Source organism: Falco naumanni, chromosome 3, assembly GCF_017639655.2.
Source record: "Falco naumanni isolate bFalNau1 chromosome 3, bFalNau1.pat, whole genome shotgun sequence".
Taxonomy (NCBI): Eukaryota; Metazoa; Chordata; class Aves; order Falconiformes; family Falconidae; genus Falco; species Falco naumanni.
The window spans coordinates 96,174,680-96,196,042 of record NC_054056.1 but is presented as its reverse complement, the minus strand read 5'-3'; the positions used below and the strand labels follow the sequence as shown (position 1 = coordinate 96,196,042).

At 41.1% G+C, this 21,363-nt stretch overlaps 1 protein-coding gene across 2 annotated transcripts in view; it reads right to left on the bottom strand.

The window, feature by feature from the left end:
* Positions 1-2,018, bottom strand: part of OXR1 (oxidation resistance 1) — a 285,831-nt gene extending 283,813 nt beyond the window's left edge. The window contains exon 1 of one of the 2 annotated variants that reach the window (XM_040586186.1): positions 1,854-2,018. The gene's annotated coding sequence lies outside the window, so the exon portion shown is untranslated. Of the gene's footprint in view, positions 1-1,475; positions 1,495-1,853 lie in introns of those variants that run through there. The other variant, XM_040586192.1, reaches the window with a different exon arrangement.
* Positions 2,019-21,363: the final 19,345 nt, after the last annotated feature.

The following is a 21,363-nucleotide window of genomic DNA, read 5'->3' as shown; positions in this document are numbered from 1 at the left end:
ACACTCAGATTTTGAAGGCTTCAGATATTTTGATCAATTTTATTTTTCCAATACCTGGTATTATTTCAGCTGAAATCTGATTACAAGAGAAAATTGGCAGGTTGACACACACAAAAATTTCCCTCTTTATTTTTCACTACACTGTCAATATAGGTAACACAAGCTGTTCTCTCCTGCTGCATTCTCTTATGGTCTCATGCGGCAGGCAAAAGGCATCTACTCAAGGATTATTTTTTTTTTTTGTCCCCATTATTGCATACTCATAAAAAATGGAACTGACAGGACAGAGGTTTAATCATGCACAAGTCAGATCCCAATCACACACACTGACTGGCTTTCAGAAACCTACAGATCAATTGTTATTGTTTGAGGGGGAGGTGCTCCATTTGGGAGAGGGGAAGAGTTGCAGAATTATGGAAACAATCACACAGCTGTCTTCCGGTCTCCCCTACAGGAACACTAATTAACAAAGTCAAGAATATACACAGTAGAGATGGCAAATTCTGGGGGTTTTAACTACTTTAAAATACATATAAAATTTTGATAAGGCTTAACTTGCAGACACTTCAGTTCATATGAATATTTATTGCTGAGTACTCCACCAAATCTAAGTCAATGTGCAAAGATAATTGTGCCTATAGAAGTGTCAAGAGTCAGGTTGTGAAACTGAGAATACCTACCAGAATGGTCTAATGAAAATTAAAGACAGACTGTCCACCAAGAGCACCTTAGTGCCCTTGCTTGGTCCTATTCTTCCACCAGTGACACGCCAAGCAGCTGAATTTTCATAAGTGACATTCAGTTTCACAGAAAGCTCCTCAAATTCCCCTTCCCCTAATAATTTAACATTTTAATTAGATGGCTGTCTTCATACAGCTTCGCAAATAGCAACGAGCCGCCTCTGAATAGGGAAGCGGCTTCCAAAGCCTTTCCTCATTTCAGAGCACGGGAAAAGAAATTAACTGAATCACATCACTTTCAACATTAAGCTAGTAACTTTACATTCCTCAGTATCAGTAACGCAGTGTTAAAGCCGACTTTACAGTTGAAAGGTACGACAATGGAATAAGCATTTTCTAAATTAATAACAAAATTCAAATTTCAGAGGAAAAAACCCTTGGGACATAGTTTGGTATTTGCTTGCTACTGACAAGAGTTAAAATACGGTACCCCTACTAAGCTAAAAGAACACCCCGAATAAATCGTGACACGAGGGAGCAAAACCGTATGTCGTTACGGTTTCTCTCAGCAAACACTTTCTTTCCTACGGTACCATCTGTTAAATCAGAAACTCCTTTAAACACCGCATCCTCGCCAGTTCTGACGAAGCACCGGCTGCGCGGCTACTCGCTCGGTACGTTCGTATCGCGGCCTCCGCGCGGGCTGAGCGCAGCCTCCCGCTCCCCGCTCGCAGCCGCGGACCGCGCCGGTCCCGCAGCGGACCGGCCCCTCGGCGGCGCGGCCGCCGCACGCACCTGAGGAGACGCGCTCGCCCGCCACCGACCCGCCGCGGCTGAGCCCAGCCGGCAGGCCGCGGCCCGCGCCCGAGGCGGCAGGACCCCGCAACGCGGGGCAAGCCGCTGCCCCCGGGTCAGCGGGGACGGGCCGCGGGCACCTCAGCACTTGCGACGGCCCCGGGGCGGGCGGCGAGGCGCCCCGGCGGGCAGCGGCGGCCGGTCGCGCCGCGCGTCCCGCCCGACGCCAGCCCCCAGGGGCAGGCGGGGAGCGAACTCCGGCCCCGGGCCGCCCCAGCCGCGGGGAGGCTGCACCAAGGTACCGGCCGCCCCCCCCCCCCTCCCCGTTCCGCCCGACCGGCCCCGCGGCGGGCACCCCGCGCCCGCGGAGAAACTTACTTGCGGGCGGCGGCGGGCGCCGCGGAGCAGCGGCGGCGGCACGCGCCTCCCTCACGCGGCCCCCGGCCGCGCGCCCTCCTTCCCGCCCTGCGAGCGCGGCGCGCGAGCGCAGCCTCGGCGCGGCCGCCGCTGCCGAGCGGGTTCGGACATGCTCAGTCCCCCCCGCCGCCGCCGCCGCGCGGAACCTACCACCGCGGGGGGGGGTGGGGGGGTGGAGGGGGGGGGGCGCGCGAAGGAATAGAGGGTAGAGCTGGATGCTACCAAGAGGACGAGCTAAAAATAGGCGCCACAGAAAGGAGCAGCTAGGGCTTAAAGGGGCAGCGCCGGCCTCGCCCCCCCGCACCCCGCGCAGGGGGCACTCCCAGCGCGAGGGGGCGCGGGCCACCTCCCGCCGCGCGGGTCCTCCCCGCGGTCTCTGAGGAGAGGCTCTGAAACCGGGGCGACGCCCGCGCAACCCGCGCTCGGGTCCTGCCCGCGCCCTGCAGCGGGAGCCCTGCCGCACGCGGCTGCTCCCGCCAGGCGCGCAGGGCTGCGCGGGGCGGCGGCCGGAGGGCGCTCGGCAGCGACTGGCGGGGCGGCGGCAGGGCTCTGCCCGCCCCTCGCCGCAGCGCCGGGCCCCTCACCGCAGCGCCGGGGTGGGCAGCGTACCTCAGGGACAGGCCATTCACCTCAGGGCCGGGCTACCCAGTGAAGCAGCAGCTTCCAGAGGTCAGAAACTGTGGGAGAGGGTGCCAAGCGCTATTTTCATGCAGTATTCCTCAGGAGACATCTCCATCCTGCCCTGAGGTGTTCGGTTTTGTGGACGAGGTTTAGAGAGAGACAAACACATGCTACCTCTGCAGTGAAGCCCAGAGCAGTTGGGTGAGAATGTGACAGGTCCAAGGCGAAGAGCTTGCAGAGCAACTCCCTAAATACGATTTTCTAAGCTAGAAGATCTATGTGGCAAGAGAAATGACACGATCACGCTCCCCTTTCACAGTCACTGCTGTGTTTCAAACCTAAGATAATTGCTAGAAACCAAAAGCCCCCGAAGTATTTGTGAATGAGAGTTTCTGATGTGGTTTTTAAACAGTGGCTTATCATTCCCTGCCTTCCTAAAAGACCAGTAAGAATAAACATGACAACACCACATAGTTTTAGATCTATATGCATACCACAAAGCCTAAAATTCTATTAGCCTGGCAGGAGTTCAGAGTTTTTGCTGAATTCTGCTTTCACAGATACAGAAAATTGACACTGCACTAAAAAAAAAAAAAAAAAAAAAAAAAAAAAAAAAAAAAAGACACAGCTAAATGAGTTCTCACTGATAAAAGAATATCAGACAACATCTGCATAATGATGACTTGCTACTCTGATGATGTCATGTACAATAGTATGTACAGTCAAGATTACCATGTTCAAAAAGTTCCTTTTATTTCACTAGACATGAGAGGAGAGCACTGGAAGTTTATCTTAATCTGAACTCTTAACACAGCCCTCAGCAAAAGCTACTGCAGAAAAAAAGCTCGTTTACATGTTGCTGAGTATAATCAGGAAAGGAAACGTTCCTTGTCAGTAATGTCAAATAAAGTGAGAGCAAGGAAGCAATTTCCCTCACAGAGTGACATACAATGGGATAGATTATTAGACAAGATTATCTAGGTAACTTTGCTGCAGTACTTGAAGACACAAAAGGTGATGTCATGAAGATTAAAGTATTACAAAGGGAATGAATCACGTTCACTAATTTTCTCCTCATTGTGTGTTCTCTGGAAGCCATGAGATACATTATATTCTGTAGTCTGTCTAACAGCAGCCGTCACACTGTATATTATAAAAAGTTGTAAGCTGTACAACATGTATAACTGTACAAAGTGATGAAAAAAAATTTTGTAATTCTTTCACCTGAAGCTATTGATCTTGAGATAGATAGCAGGGGAAACAGAAAAGTCAGTTTCCTGAGTGTGGCTTCAGATTTGGGATAACAGAGGGCTAGTGCATTTCTGGCTGCAGCTGGAGATCTGCAGGAACAGTAGGCAGCCTCTGGAGAATTTCCTAGAACAGTTTGCGCCTTCACCGTCATACAGCTCTAGATAAATCGGGAGACCAAAAGACGTCTTAAGTCTCAGGGGAGTTGCTTCCGACAGGGGATTGTTACTGTCTAGGGAATGCGGAAGACTATCCATCATGGGAACAAATGTCTCTGTTAAAATAATGGTGAATAAAACATATTTTATTCAGAACTTGTCAAATATCACTGCTTTTACAAGGAGAGATAAACACACATGGATCTTTCTTACCCAAGCATGTTGTTGTAAATTGCATTAAATTATAAAAGGTTTTGCCCAAGATAATAAGTTCTTATAGTCCCAGCATTCAAAAGACACCGTCATCACCCAGATGCAAATTACCAAAGTGGACATTAGCAAGTAAGTGGTGGCAGCATCTGCTGTGCCAGCCAGTGAACTCTAAATTTAGAGACAGACACCCATCTGCAGCTGGATGCTGCCCCTTTCTCCTTCCAGATTTGCTCAGCAGAAATATTCATGGAGTTGCATTTTGTTCCTACACAGAAAAAAAAAAATAAAATCTCTGCTATGCTGCTTGCCCCTATCAAATGACAGAAAAGGAACAATTTCTCAGCCATCAAAAGGTGTGCCGCTTTGGTGTCCATGAATAGCACAGCACCTTACCAACCCTCTCTTCATATTACTTGGGAAGGCTCTAGTAAAACCTTTCTTTTGCAAATGTATCTCATATAATTCCACATTGCTGGTGATTTGAGGCTCTGACATACCACCAACCGGCTCTGGCTCTCAGACTTTCACCTCAGCCCTCTCAATTTTCTCCTCTCATTGTTATTTTCACCCTTCTCCCTGTTAGCAGTGTTCAGATTCTCTCTTCTCTACCCTCTCCTTGTGTATCTCAAAGCTACCTTATTTTTCAAGTTCACTGTCCCAGTCAAGTACATAATCTTCCTGTGTAGTAGGTAGAATATGCATCTATTTTTTTGTTTGTTTGTTTGTTTTGGTTGTTTGCAGGACAAAACTAATTTTCAAGGAATATAACTTGGAAGTTTTAGTAAAGAGGCAGATAAAAGGTAACGGTTATTTTCTCATGGTTTAGGATCCTTTGTATGACCATTTCTTGTACATCTTTCCAAACTAAATACTACAGGAAGAGGGCACCAAATCAAAGTTCATATTATTAGGTACAGGAAAACCGAGAGAGATGCACAGGGAGAATCCAGCAATTGGACTGGGGCCCAAATAAGAGATGTTCTTTAGAGTAGCAGAAAAGCTGACATGGTCAATGCATGCCCAGTTGTGCTCAAGTGAACAGGAACAGTTTTACTGGAAGATACCGTTCAACTCACAGCTTTTGGGTTACAGCTAAGAAGCACAAAATAAAACCAGATGACTGGTGCTTCATAGTGAGTGCATGGAGAGGCATCCTATTTTTTACTCAGTACTGTCTTAGGCCTCTAAACAAAAGTATCTTTATTTTTTCCCTCTCACCACCATTGATTTACATTGACCCTGAAACTGAACTCCTTCAGAAAAAACTGTGAGAGAAAGATGAGGAAAATGAGCCCAACCTGAAAGATTAGGAGAAAAATGCTTAGTGTCTGAAATACTCATTTAAAATGTGTATCAGATTATTATGATGTATCTGTATCACAAGTTTCAAAACCCACATCTGATTATTTCCAAAGTTTATGAAAAAGTTCAAGACATTGTGGAGGATAGAGGGTATGAGTCCATTGAATTTTAAGAAAAATCAAGTAACTGAAATAGAGGAAAAGTACAAGGAGGGTGGCTGGAGTGGAGGAAAAGGAGCATGTAAGGGCCTCCTGCTGTGGAGGCAGATATGGATTAGGGATCGGAAGGGGACCAGCCCCCAGAGAACCCCAACAGGCTGGAAGTAGGGAAACCCCAGGCTGGGGGTCACAACACAAGGCTGGTGTTGAGAATAAAGCATGGAACCCGGAAATGTGGGAACAGGAATGTGGGGTACATGAATTTCCCTGCTGTGGAGAGTGCCTTTGTATGGAATGAGAGCAGAAGGCAAAGGAAGTTTTTATTAGAGCAGGAAAATAAGACATAGGGGATTATGAAACGTGGGATTCCTGTTAGGAATAACTGAGTCTATTATACAGAGTCCCTGAAGCGAAGGGGAAAGAGGAGGAGGCACAAGGAATATGATAATACATTTAGAGAAAATAATCTTAATTGTGCCTAGGTGAAACTGAGCTCAGAGTTGGCAGCTACAACTTAGTAACGAGCTCTTGGAGTCACAGTCGACCATTCCTTGACATTCTCAATTCAATGTGTCACAACAGTCAAAAAAGCCAATGAAGCTTCATTGGGGGTGAAGGCTTGGCTACATCTGCAACCCTGGATAGAGCTAGAAAAGGTGCAGAGAAAGGCAACCATCATGAACAAGCAACTGGCTTCTGATGGGAGAAGGAAAGGGCTGGGGCCCTTCAATGTGGAGAAGCACGAGGGGGCACATGGCTCTGGTTTACAAAATTATGGAAGCAGTAGGTAAGACAAAAAGTGGATGAGAATGGTTCACCAGATTCTACAGTACTGTGTAAACTCAGTGAAACTAATCCAAGTGTAAACACGAAAGAAAGTACTTTCCACCACCCTCACCTAGACACGGTGGGTAGTAGTCTTCTGAAAAGTACTACCCCAAGGGGTTCTGGAAAAAGACCTTATCAGCAGGTTCAAAAAATAATTGGCAAAACCTGTAGGCAACAGCTGTGTAAACAGTAAAAGGAAAGGCTGTGAAGCACCTTCAGTGCTGTGGATTCTAGGGCATTAGGTGAACAGACTACAAACAGTTGTTTAGGTTTATATACTGTCTTCAAATGGTATCTCCTTCTGTCACTGCTAGAGACAGTATACTGGGCTAGATAATGCCTGTGATAAATTCAGTTGCAAGTTACTATGTATCATCCCCAAGATGGGTAATACCCATGCTTCAAACCGCAAGTGTGATCTCTGTTAAGTAGAGGTAGCTAATGGCATGCTGCTGTGTTATTTAGAATTTAAGGGTAATGCAGCAAATAGTCTCTTTTACATTTGATAAACCAAGACGTTGTATAAAAAAATCCCACTTTCACTATTCATATTCATTAAGCATGACTGGCAAAGGCCTTTGGAGGTTTGGTATAAATAGCTTTCCCTGCACTGATGTTTACAGTGGCCAGATTCCTAGCTCCTATGTAAGTCCTGAATACACAGGTATCTTGCTAGGCATGTTTAGAAGATTTCTAAAGAAGACTCTAACCATATCCCACAATCCTTGACAATTGATGATTGTTACCATTGGGCACCCATTCCATTTACCACTTGAGGGGCTCTGCTACCATACGTTCCAGAAGAAATGGCCAGTGGACATGAGTGGTTTGAAACTCTTGGATATACACCCTTCTGAAACCCATTATCTTTCTGTTATCCTTTCTTTGTCCCTGACTATGTCAACCAACCATTTTTGCTGCTGACGGGTCAGTCTGTGTCAGTAGCAGACGGAACAGCAGTTTTTGGTCCCTGAGAGGAAACTAATGACAAACCATGTATTTTCTACAGCCTCCTACTGTTACCCCTACAAGTTAGAGGAGTTTGATCAGAGTAAAGCAGAGAGGGTTCATCCTGCCATTGCTATTACTTATTACTCTGTGGGCTTTCAAGGTGGTTTATTTCACTTAGACGTTGCAATTTAAATATCCATCCCTGACTTCTTTAACTGAGAGTTCTGCCAGGGATTTGGGGGTTTGGAAATGAACATTTTACTTTAAGGTTGTGCGTGTGCTGTTCTTGGTAGTATATGGGAAACTCATTCAGCTCAGGCATTAGTTTCACACATTATGCAGATTTGTATATGTGACATTAATTTGCTTTGTTTTCAAAGACCAATAATTGAGCAATGTGTTATAAACACAGTCGCAGGCTTATATCACTATGTACATGTATTAAAAGCTTCAGAAATATTGTCTTAGCGCTCTTCAAAAACAAAATAAATCATAGATCAGTTCTAGCCTTCTTTCAATGTTACTGAGGTTGTGCCCCTGTAAAATAGGAAATCATAACTTTTCTATTATTTAAATATTGTATGGCGTAGAAGTTGCTGTAGACATTATAAACCCCCAAATAAACAGACAGTATAAGATCTTTAACGTGGGAAGAAGTGTGTGTGTGGAGCACTCTGCAGTAAGAAGCTGCCGGAAATATCTGTCTCTCGGAGAGCAGCAGTAAGAGCAGAGGGCTATTATTGCTGCTATTAAAACCAAAAGAGAGAAGTGCAGCTACTTTGGGATCAATATTTAATCTAATATGGCCCCTTGATTCCCCTCAGTAATCTCAAACAAGTCATATAGTTGTTTAAAAAGGAAAATCAGGCAAGGCCTCTGGTAGCAGCAGAGCCAGGCCAGGAGCATGCACTGACTTTGAGCTATTGGTTATCTTGTGTAGATCGGTATGAAGACTAGAAGTACTCTGAGATCATCTATGATGTCATGCATCCCACTATTGTAAAAACTAACAGCAGTCAAGGTATGATCGTCTTAAAAAGGGGAACTTCCAATAACCGACAAGCAATAATATACTATGGGGAAAAAAATGCAGCTGCAAGTTTTCTTTGTTAAAACTTTCTTTCCATGAAATTTCTATGTGAATTTATAAAGCAAAACGCATTAGTAAAAAAAAATAATAATATAATTAAGGTCTTCAATAGCCTTTATTAAAAAAAACCAAACAACTTGCTGAAACTAACAATACCTCACAGATGCTGTTACAAGGAGAGTTAGTTATATGCTTTTCAAAAGAAGACATGTCAGTGTTTGATAGAGACTTAGGAATTTTCAATCAGCTCTGGGAAGTGTTGAACCACCTAGAAAACTGGTTCCACCATTAAAAAAAAACAACCAAAAAACAAACCCAAAGCAATACTAACCAAAAGCAACTGAAAAATAAAAGGGGAATGTTGTTTCTTAAATACTATGTTTGCTGATCTCTGCTGACCCCGACAGAAAAATGCAGAGATGCAGTAAGCCAAAAGGTAAACTACTTCCAAGCTGGTTTAAGAATATAAAATCAAGCCACTCGAGAAAATTATTTTAGCTAAGCTAAGATCTGTCTATTGCATATATGCTGTTATGTAATGAAATATAGACTGCCCAAAAATAGCTGGTCAAGGTACGTACTTGAAGTTGTATTTCAGTATTTGTATTCAGGCATCATGCAGGGTTGGCACCCAGCAAAAGCAAAGTTAAGGAGCACAGAGGATGGTAAAAGGCAAGGAATGCACTACTAGGACCATGAAACATTCATGCATTGCAGTTTGCTGATATATTAATGAAAATTAAGGAATCTGGCTGCCCGATCAGATGTTCCCCTGAAGTACCTCTTTCACGGAATCACTGTGATAAAATTGCCTTGAGACTTGGCAATTTCACTTTGGGCATAACAGACAGAATTCCTTTTGCATGGTTCATGTAAACTTTAAGAAAAACTACTTAGACTGAGGAGTTAACTGCAAATGCTTGTTGTCATAGGTGTCCTTGGGAGCTTATTGGCAAAGCACCAAGGTGATGAAAGTTTTACTGTTGATGCTACAGACAACCACACAGATATTTTAGGATCAGAAAGATCACAGACCTGCTTATCTGGTGTAGGCATAATAGTAATAACTGTGCACTTCTGTCTGGAGGTAAAAAAAAAAAAAAAAGAAAGACTAAATTGCACAACTAACATGGATACTACCAAGCAATGTAAATATGTCTCAGCTGCTGAAAATTTCTTGTTCAACTCTAGCTTTGTTTGAAGCTATACTAAAAAAATACATAAATAGATAAGCAAATTCTCCAACTACCATAAAAATGCTGAACTAGCTTACATAAAAATGAAAATAATTTATCCTTTGATATAAATTATGTAAGAACCCCCCCAAATTTAACAGAAAAAATAGCAGATTTTTAAAGAAAAAAAATTGAATATTTCCTTTTATCTGTTTAAAAAAAATAAACCTCCTCCACGTGTTTATCTTGACATTTCAGAACGTGTTTACCTTTTCTTTAAAATATTTATAGGCAATAAATCAAAAAAAATTATTTAAAAAAATGGATTCAAACTGACAAAAAGGAAATACTTCAGAGTTTTTCAATTCCATGTTGGAAGGAAAGGTGGAAAAACACATAACTATTTCCTTTATTCAACCCAGTTTTTAAAAGTTTTCTATCTTGCACCTGTGTTTTTGACACAATCTTCACAACAAATTTTCCCATTCTATACCTAATACCTGAATGTCCATACCACTTTTTGCTGCTGCTGTGAATTCTTGGTTCCCATCATCTTTTCTTTGCTGGATGATGCAGCAAACAGTACATATTATATTTTTAGCAATATTTAAACCAATACAAAAAAGGATCTCCGATTTTTTTTCTGTTTACTTCTTTGCTGCAACAGAAACCTGCTGTTTCTCAGCAGGCTAGAAACTTCTGGCATCTTCTGCTTTCAGGTCCTGCATTGCAAATAGTTTCTCTTAAAAATGAAGGCAAAGCATTTACAAAAACAAGTAGAATGGTCACAGGTGCACATTACTGGCTGTTTTGTCATGGATTTTCAAAGATTCTGAATCACAGTAGATATTTTTAGCTGTGCTTTTAACCACTTTTTCTGCTACATTGCCTAGATGGAAATTACTGTAATAGTGGTTTGATGTTGGTGCTCATTTGAATTTAGATCTTTTGTCACATAAGTTAATCTCTCATATTTCTTTCAATACACAGATCTCCAGCTATCTGATTCTTGTACCATCAAGCTTGCATCCTCAGAGGTACATTATTTACATGTCTTAAGAGAGAAATCTCTTTAATTATGTTTTTGGATGTATAATAAACAATTACAAATTGTTGTAAATGCCAAAAGGGGGGCTAACAGGGCTAATAGGAAATTCATGAAGTTTCATAAAATAAATACCTGCGCTGCTATTGGTCTTGTATATCTTAAAACATCATATGCTATTTATTTTTTACGCAAATAAGGTTTTTGTGCAGAAGGCTGAAGTATAACTTATGCTATTATGGGGAAATTAAAGTCTAAATTCTACAACATAAAAAAAAAATCTTAGAAAAAACATCAGTTCATTTTAGATTTGTGTTTAGTCCTTGCTTATTTGTGAGTTCCAAATGCTGATTGTTTTTTTTATGTCTGAGGAGATGACTCTGGGGAAATGACTCCTGATTAAATGATAATTTCTGATTTAATTCTTCTGATTAAGTTTTATTTTAAGAGTTATCATGTTTGGAGATATTTCAGAATGAACGTATTTGTAGGGAACACACGAGGGTGCAAAAGTCTGAAATGAAAAATGATGGACTTAATGACCTAGCAGATCTTCTGTATTTCTGTATATCCTTACCTAAATTTCTAAATATAACCAACTCGCATGTGTATAATAGTGAGCAATGTGAACTGCAACAGGTATCACAAAGTTTTACTAGGGATACAGAGAGCTTACTGTGTGAGAAGAGGAACAACAGTTTGTCTTTTTCAGCTTTCTAAAACAAGCTGAGAGGGGAGGTTATTACTTTCCCTAAATAAGTAAAAGGAACGGCTATTGAGAGTAAGAACAACTTGTTCCTCTGAGGGCAAATGTTTGTAGATGAGCAAATTTCTATAAAGGAGCTGTTAGTATATAGACAGGGAAAATGAGAACAGTATCCCTGTATGACGAAGCAATAACAATCAGGAATTTTCATGGAGGGGATTATGTGAAGTGTCTGCTTGTAATTCAGGGCTGGAAACCACTTTCTTTCTCCTTCTTCTTCGTCTTCTTTGTCTTCTTCTTCTCCTTCTTCATCCTCTTCTTCTTCTTCTCCTTCTTCTTCGTCTTCTTCTTCTTCTCCTTCTTCATCTTCTTCTTCTTCGTCTTTTTTTTCTTCTTCTCCTTCTTCTTCGTCTTCTTCTTCTTCTCCTTCTTCGTCTTCATCATCTTCTTTTTCTTCTCCTTCTTCTTCATCTTCTCCTTCTTCTCCATCTTCGTCTTCTTCTTCTTCGTCATCTTCTCCTTCGTCTTCTCCATCTTCTTTTACTTTGTCTTCTCCTCCTCCTTCTTCTTCGTCTTCTTCTCCTTCTTCGTCTTCTTTTTCTCCTTCTTCTTCATCTATTTCTTCTCCGTCTTCTTTTTCTTCATCTTCTCCTTCTCCTTCTTCTCCTTCTCCTTCTTCTTCGTCTTCTTCTCCTCCTCCTTCTCCTTCGTCTTCTTCTTCTCCTTCTCCTTCTTCTTTGTCTTCTTCTTCTCCTTCTCCTTCTTCTTCGTCTTCTTATTCATCTTCTTCTTCCAACTCCAGGAGAGTATGTGCAGGTTATCCCTGATATTATTAGGTCTAGAATTCCTGGCCTCCAATGCACTGCAAACTCTAAAGGACAGGAATCGGAGATGATGGCATTGCTCAGTAAGAGCATTATGAGAAACAAGCAGGTGATGGCATAAGCCTTGATGTAGATGCAAACGTGTTACCATCATATATATGAGAGACAAAAACTACAGAGGCATCCCTGTTGAGAGAACCAAAGCCTGCTGCCATAATTTTTTTTCCAGGAAATTTTCCAGAGTTGTATTTCTAAGACTTCAGTCATCGTTTGCCTTAGGAATTCACTGTGCACAACAGCAAGTAACAAATTAAAGCAGTTAACTTCTTAGAAATGTTAATGGTATTTTGCAGTAAAAATACATACAAATAAAACATGAATCTTTTTACAAAACGTCCAGATGCTCCCATGTTCTTTTGACATAATTATCAAATTAGTTTCATTTTTAAAATGTCAAAATTTAGATGCAACAACAGGCTTTATTCTCATGCTGTTCTTTGCTTCTCCAATATACATAGTTATAGTACAGTGATCTATTGCTTTCTCAAAAGACACGTGGGGAGGGGGAAGGCAGGAAAGGATGGATAGGTGGAATTGAAATAGTCATTTTTGGATCTCAATGTTACACTGGGCACTTCTTACGTGTTCATGTGTGTTTCTTTTGTTTTCTCCAATTAAAATTTTACAGCAAGCTAAAACTGTTCTTTAACTGTAAGAGAACATGTGACTAGAAAAAAGCATGAGACAGCTGTACAGACCCTAACATATAGCACCAGCCATAATTGTAATTGAGAATGCTCATTTTAGGTCCTCCTAGGGAAGTATGCAGAAAGGCAAAGACAGTAAGCATTTTTCTTTTGGGCGCAGGATGACACAGTGCATTCCTGAGTTTGAAAGCATCAATACTGACATTTTGTAGCAAAACAAAAATTCACTGAAGACAAATGAATAACTAAATTAGCAATATTTAATAGAAATCTAGTTTGTTGTTGTTGTTTTGGTTTTGGGTTTGTTGTTTGGTATGTTGGGTTTTTTTTAAATATGTCTGCATTTTTAACATGAAATTATGATCACTTCCTGAGTTTTGTTAAACTTGATTTTTCTTTGATACTATTCTGATTCTGAGCATTCTTTGTTACCTATGCCAACCTGCATAGATAGATATGTGAAAAGCATGGGACTAAATAAGTCATGCTTATTTTAGGGGTATTTAAGATGAAACTACATCTGAAGAGGTTGAAACTACTTTTCTTTTTTTCAGAGAAAGGCTCACAAATGTGTGCTATACACTTAAAAAACCTTACAGATGCTCCATCCCACCAAGCCAGACATTAAAGTTAATGCTTTATCGATAAAATGAATATCTCGACAGTTATTGCTTCTGTCTACATCTTCAGATACAAATACCAGTTGCTTGAGGGTTTTAGGTCATCTTAAAGCAATATTTGAAAGACTGCAATTAGAAGAAAAATCTCAAACTTAGTTTTCTAAAAATTTTCCAACACTTTCAAGAAAATATCAGAATCTTCTAAAGGATGACAATGGTACAAAAACTGTAAGGGACGAAGAAGAGGAGAACAAGATACTTTATGATAAATGTTTCCTTCATCATTTAAAGTCATGTAGCCAGAAAGGCCATTTGCAAGACTGTCATAACTGTGTTGGGAAGCGCAGGGCCTGCTGTAGTCTTCCAGGCATGCAGCAGAAAGATGTGTATCACAATCTTTTACTAGCACCTAGGGACCTCCCTAGGGGTTGACCAGCCATCCACAGACAGTGTGATAAGGCAGACACACCATCATCTCACACACTCTGGAGCAAAGTGTTTTAGCAGCACTCATCTAGGAATGCTGAAAAGCTTTAAATGCTGTGTGATATTTATATACACACTTCTTCCATCAGGTGGATCAGAACATACTGTTTAATAGTAAAAAAAAAAAAAAAAAAAAAAAAAAAAAAAAAAAGACACAGGAGTTCAGGGCATAAGCCAGGATTCAGATGATCGGAATCCAAATTCAGATTTTCAAATCCAAATTTTACAACATGAGCTTCCTCTATGTTTTCAGCTAAGGCTGAGGCTTATTTCAATGTGTGTACATGGGACATTCATATTGTAGACTGTTAATCCTAACCTGTCCACCAGAATCCATAACCCTGTGTTAGGTGCTCATGATTCCTGTACGAAGTCCCCCACTGGAAGTGTTTGCAACCTGAGGATGACATTTGCAGATGCAGTGAACCACTTAAACAAACCAATAAGGAACTCCAGGGAGAGCTATCAGGAAGGAGCTGTGTTGCTGAAGGCAAACTAAAATTTCATTCTGTGCAGAATGGTGAATCCTTTTCTAGAATGCTAAACGCAGTCCTTTCTTGCCAAAGGAAAAAAAAAAAAAAGAAAAAAAAACCAACAAAAAACCCAACACAAAACCAAACAACAACCTATGTCAACATAATATTTAAATTATTTTTCTTCTTCACAGCTTTTACTCAAGCGTCTGTTTAAGATATAATTCTCTGCACAGGAGTTGCACAGATCTGCCCTTTACCCACCTACGTCCCAAGCCATCTGGATGCAAGCAGGTTGCAGTCAAAAGGTGCTGTGTTTGAGATAAAAATCCCACAGAAACAAAGTTTTTTTTCTGGCTTACACCCCCTGGCTTGGGGATAATGAATCAACTACAGGTGAAGCAAAAAGATGCAACCCTAGGATGGGGTTTAATGCTAGATAATGGAAAGAGTCCAGGTGAGAGTTTTCCTGCTTTTTCCTTTTAAAGGAAAATATGGATCTGGGAATTTGGGTGTGGCAGTTACCATGTGTCTTGTTCACACATGCCAAAGTGTTTGGTCAGTGCTGTGGGAGCAGGGATCCATGTCTCAGTTCCCTCTGCAACAGATAACCTGGCATTCCCATGGGAATCTCCCCTAAAGCAATTCTCAGCAGAGTTACATTCTAGTTCCTTCCCTGACACTTTGTTATCCACCGAAAGGAAGTAAGTTTAACTGTTACAGACCAAAAGCATCTTCTGCACAGTATTTTAAAACAATGCGGTGAGAAGGAATAGGAAAGCCTGAAGCCCAAACCAGGCAGAACAGAGGTTTAGAAATAGGCTTTGCTATTCGTGGGAGTGAACTAACAATGAACAATGGGGTATAATGTGGCCTCAGAGCAGCACTGATGTCAGCTGTACAATGCCCAACCCTCTGGATCTCTCTGGAAGCTCCTGCTGGACCAGGCTGCATTGACAAGTGGCAGCTTTCAGAGTCCCACTGAAGAGGTGGCCTGAACCAGGATTTGTACTACTTTGGATATCCCAAAATTTGAATGTCTAAAAAGTCAGGTACCTACATTTTGATGATACAGGTTTTAGATGAGTGCTAAATGGACCTCCCTTCTTTTCTGTGAGTTGGGTCTCTGTGCCGTTCTGGTGAAACAGCACAACTTCCCAGCTGTACTGGCAGGATGGATGAATGTAGCTACAAGGGACTCTTACATGAAAGAGCTATCAAGAGATATATAGACTGCGGCAATATAAGCACAGATGCATAGTTGTATGAATACTTGTTCAATTTACTCTTTTTTGTGGTATATTAAATAATGGGGAAATATCATCTACTAAGAACATTTCTGCAAAGTTAAATTATAGCCTACAGTTCTGTTAGATATGTTCTCGGGCTGAAAGCTCAGGATATTTCCTTTAACATTTGCTCTATTTAAACCAACAGATAAATGTTCTCTGGAATAGTAATTTTTTTCCCTGATGGTAAAATATAATATATAAAAATATCCTAAAATGCCTATCTCACTGAAGTAATACCATGAAAGGGCCAATTTTTACATGCAAAGTCTGAGGCATGCAGACTGTGAAGGTATGCGACCATCGGCAACTCACTGGCCCAAAAGCCTGAAGCTCTGAACTGGGGGCCTGCTGCTGACTCAGGCATTGAGTAACGGGAAGTTAAGCAAATGATTTAGAGAGGAATTTTCAAATAAATTTTTGTAAGGTCCAAGTTTAGTAGTGCTATGCTTTCATGTAATTTCAATAAGAGGACTGACCTCTTAGATTATAAGGTTTCACATCTGTAAAACATGTAAACAAACAAAAAACACCTATCCAAACAAAAACAGCTTGGGTGGAAAGCTAATGAGATTTCCAAATGTAAAAAATAAATGCCTTAATGTAGACTGTCATGAATAATTAAATGTGTTTCTCCCCAAGAAAATTCTTGGTGGGAAAATGATTCTTTCCTCCTGTTTGTAGACACAATATCGTATAATAGGTTTCTAATTAGTTGTTTTTAGAGTCGCCATATGAAGGAATTCATTCAAAACTGTGAATATCTAGGCTGACTGGAAGAAAGACACTTTCAATATGTATATCTTAATGCCAGAATGAAATGGCATTCTGCATTTCATTTCTTAAGACAACAGGAAACTTCATTGATACAACATCTGGTCATCTACCATAGGCTACAAAAAAGATTTCACTGCAAGAAATGTCACTTACCATTAAGACTGATATCCCAGGAGTATGATAAGCACAATGTTGCTTTCACCAGTGACATGTTCTCCTTTAAAAGAGATCATGTGTGCAGAAAGTTTGGATACTAGAATTATGATCCTAAGGCAGATAGCTTCCAATATTGCTGTGTTGTCAGGGCACTGTCACTCTGCTGCAGTACTTGTAGCTGAGTGTGTTATCTGCAGAGATGGTTGCATTCAGACATTAGAACCTTGTTCTACATTACGCAGCTCTCCTGGTCTCAGCTGGGATGGACTTAATTGCCTTCTTAGGAGCTAGCGCGGTGCTGTGTTTTGGCTTTGATGTGAGGGTTTTCAGTTCCTCAGGCCTCGCCAGCAAAAAGGCTGGAGGGGCACAAGGAGCTGGGAGGGGACACAGCCAGGCCAGCCAACCCGAACTAGCCAAAGTGGTACTCCATACCATGGGATGTCATGCCTGGTATATATACCTGGGGGGTTGGCCGGGGCGGGCAGGTCATTGCTCAGGGACTGGCTGGGCATCGGTCAGCGGGCGGTGAGCAGTTGCATCGTGCACCATGTGTTCCTTTCTTCCTTTCCCTCCGGATTTTATTCTTTCCCTTCCCCTTTTTTTTTTTTTTTTTTGGGGGGGGGGGGGGGGGGGGCAACAACTGTTATTGTCATCATTGTTATTGTTGTCTTTCATTTTTATTCTATTTCAATTATTAAATTGTACTTATCTCAACCCTCGTGTAAGGGCCCTTTCTGAGCAAAGGCTTTGTTCGTTGTCTGGGTGCCAGGCTGCAGAGTGATTATGCCTTAAAATGTAGTGAGGAAGCCACTAGCACCAAATCTGGCTCTTGGAGCTCACCTGCAAATCAGTTCTGTACACACCTGTCTGCAATGAGGGGCTGCTCAAAGCCTCCCACAGCTTAAGTATCAGGGAAGGAGAGATCTCATCAGGTGAGCATGGAGGAAGCAAACAGCTTGGTGGAGTGTGACCTATCTGCAAAGGTGCTTTGCTGCATGTAGGCATGTTCCAGGGCAGAACTTGGATGGATAAAAAATTGTATATAACCAGCACTTCTGTATGCAAAGGGGGATCTCACTTGGGGTTTGTGTCTTCATAAGCTGCACCCTTGAGTTTTACATTCCCTTCTAGCTCTCCTCCCTATCCCTCTGGGTGAGGGGGCAGTGAGTGTGCAGCTGTGAGCTACTTATTGGCAGCTGAGGTTAAACCATGACAACAGCTTTAAAACACACTTGTATTAGGAACTTGTAGAGAAAAAAACCCCATAATCATGCTGTATGTGAACATAGCTACATAGGCAAAAGCTGGTATAGTTTTGGCCATGTCAAATTAATGTTACTTGGATAGTGATAAACTCAGGGCAAGGGACTGAAATCCTTTGCTGGCACACTCTATGCTACTATTCAGCAATGGATTCCTGTGATATTTTTTATTTTATTGTTTAATATTGCTGGAGCACAAATTCAGTAGCAGTCATATTCTTGAAACAAAAAGTATGTATTTTGGTGACTCCAGAGTACTTTGCACCGGTGTTTTCTCCAGTACTGTTCAAATTCAGTTAATAAACACTACATCAATAAATGTCCCACTTCTACAAAACAGCCCATTGTGGAAGAGATAATCTAATCCCACATCTTTAGTTCTAAGGAGGCCCTGAACACTCTGTGTCACTAACAATGAAGACTACAATGAGTACAAATTTAATATTAACACTTCCTAATTATAACATTTAGACAGAAGCAGAATGGAAATTACTACGTTTCTTGTAATTTATTTTCCAACTTTCTCTAAGTATCTTAACTTCTTGGGCTTTTTATGGTATGCTTCCTTAAAATTTCAAAGTAATCCAAGCAAATAGTCCATAAGCAGAATCCAAAGCCTGATTTCCTATGGATTTCTGTCTACTGTGAACCAAGGAATTAGTTTCCAATTGAAACATTTGCTGTCATCTGCAGAATTTATAATTAGCCTTTCCTTTCTGGATCCTCTGACATTAGATAAATGGTGAGGTGACACTACAGCCATTATCTTTCTCCTTGGTCTTTCTGCTTGGCTGTCATAAACCCCACCTTTCTTATACTAATGCCATCTTCCTGCCTTGGAAGTTGCCAAAAAGCAGAGGCAGACAGACAGAAATGGATGTAGCAAGGGTGCATTGCATAAATTTCACTTACAAAACAAACTGTGAGCAAGCACAAGGGCACCCTAACATTTGCCCCTGCAGCTGAAACATAATTTTAACATTTCTGTATGGAATATTGAACTGCTGTGACAATGTAGATGTCTTACCCATGGAGAACTGTTTAAATAGAGACTACATCTAAAGGTAATGCATAACTCTATCACTCACCTGAAGATAAAAACCCCACTGAAGATTTTCAGGGAACCAAAAAAAAAAAAAAAAAAGTTAGTCCTTCTTCCACTTCCATGCCATACTCTTCCCTGTTTCTGGAGCAAAAGATGATGGCTTTCCAAGGGACTTAGACATGATGTTGTATTTATAACATTCCACTGAATACAATCAATGACAGTTTATCAGATTACTGACAAAAGCCCAGTGTATTTTTAAAATGTATATACTTCAAGACAACATTTCCTGGTGAGCGAGTGATGAGAATAGAGAATCTGTTCACTAAGCTAGTTTGAATACAGTGCAGATAGCAAATGCCATTCTGATACAGGATCGTGAATCAGACAAACATGTGAGGGGCTGAAAACAAATGCTATATAAGAGGGCATGTCACAGAAAGGATAAGGTCACCTTACTTTTACTTTACATTGATTTTGACAGCTACCTTTGCTGTACATCTGCACTTAATCTGGTTCAGAAGTTTTTTTAAACAGCTTCCTTTTAAAGAAGCTTAATTGAAGCTAGGCAAGGCTAGCTAGCTACTTTCTACAGCTGAACTGACAAAGCATTTTAGAACTGTGAGCTGCAGCATACCCTTAACAGCCAGAAGAAATAATATGGCCACGTAAACTGGTTTTACCCTTCCTGTACTGCACTCAGGCCTGTAGCATCTTTGTAGCACCCAAACAGATTGAGTCAGTGGCTGGTAAGTGGCCTCTGGGGAGGTGGACTAGTGGCTGAAGCACAAAGCATTCATGTCCCATTACCTGGTTCACTCACCCAACAGATTTTAAGAAGAGGATTTACCTGTCTTAAAACTATAGAGAACATGCTAGCACAATATATGATCTTGTAAAACTCTGAAAATATTGTTCTGAATGTCATTCTCAGCAGCCTTTCATGCTGGACACTGGTTAATAGAGGTTTAATTGTTTATTGCTACTCTTGATAGTCACAAAACTATGGAATTGTTTCAGATGTTTAGTAATATGCTGGGTTGAACTTTATTTACAATAGACTTATTTACAGATGTAATGCATTCTACAGCATTTGAAACTACCTCAATAGAGAAAAGTGAAGCCAAAGATTTGAAGATGTCAGTAAAAATTCCTTGCGAAAACTTCTGAAATAAACTTAGGTTCTCAATAAGGAATGGATCTGAACTATCATAAACAAAACCAGCATCACAGCACTTCATGCACTCAATAGAACCTGCTACCTACAGGAAGTTACTTTAGAAATTTGTATTTATGATATGCATTATGGAATTTCATTACTGTGAAGTATTTCAGCACTTCACAATAACCTTGTAGGAATAAACAGCATTTTCGTACTCTAAGTTTCAAGTTTGAAGTACTGCAAAATGAAGGAAAGCTTCTGATAAAAGCATTAACAAAGTAGAAAATGTGGTTCTTAATAATTTTCACTATGCTACTACCACACCCTGGTAATGTCCAAACTCCCTCATTACCTAAGGTTTTGATAGTAAGGTTCCTTATACCTACAGGTCTGTTCTGGCAATGACTAGAAGTATTTTTTCAGCCACTGCAATGATTATCTTACACGAATCCTGTCAGTATTCACAGATACAGCATGTTTCTTTTATGTGGGTGAAGGGACCATTTAAACCCTGAACAGATTGGGTTTACACACGAATACAGCTAGAAGAAAAGGAGATGTTGACATCTCTCCTGTCTTCAAGCAGCTTGAGCACTCAACCAAAAATCTCCAGTCTAATTGCCTCCTCTCCCTGGCAGCCCTTGAATCCGTCTCCCACTTCCCTGTAGGATATCCAGCAATCAAACTCCTGGGTACTCTAAGATGAAGTGCTATGTTTGTCTCTTTTTGCAGAAGCTGTTTCATTTTGCTTGACATAATCAACAGCTCAATGGATTATTCAGTGAAAACATGAATGTCACTCAGTGCCGTAATGATGATATTCTTCTTGGAAGGGGGATACTTGCAGCTAATGAATCCACAAATACTTCAGCTTGAATAAGCATTGGAGCAAAGTGCACAACACAAGTTTCTCCCATTTCTGCACAAATTACCTTATCAACAGGCTGGGGAGCAAAGCTCACTTTTACTTGCTGTCTTCAACATATACCAGATGGGTATTTAATTATTGCTTTCAAGTGAAATAGTCTTGCAGAGGAGTCCTGCTACAGAACACCATACAGCCTCTGCTGCTCAGGATGCTTCTCCGAGAGGAGAAGAGGCTCCCATCTACTCAGAAAGAGTGATGAGTGTACAGAGGCGCATTCAGTTGAGGCGTTAGGTATTTCACACCTTTA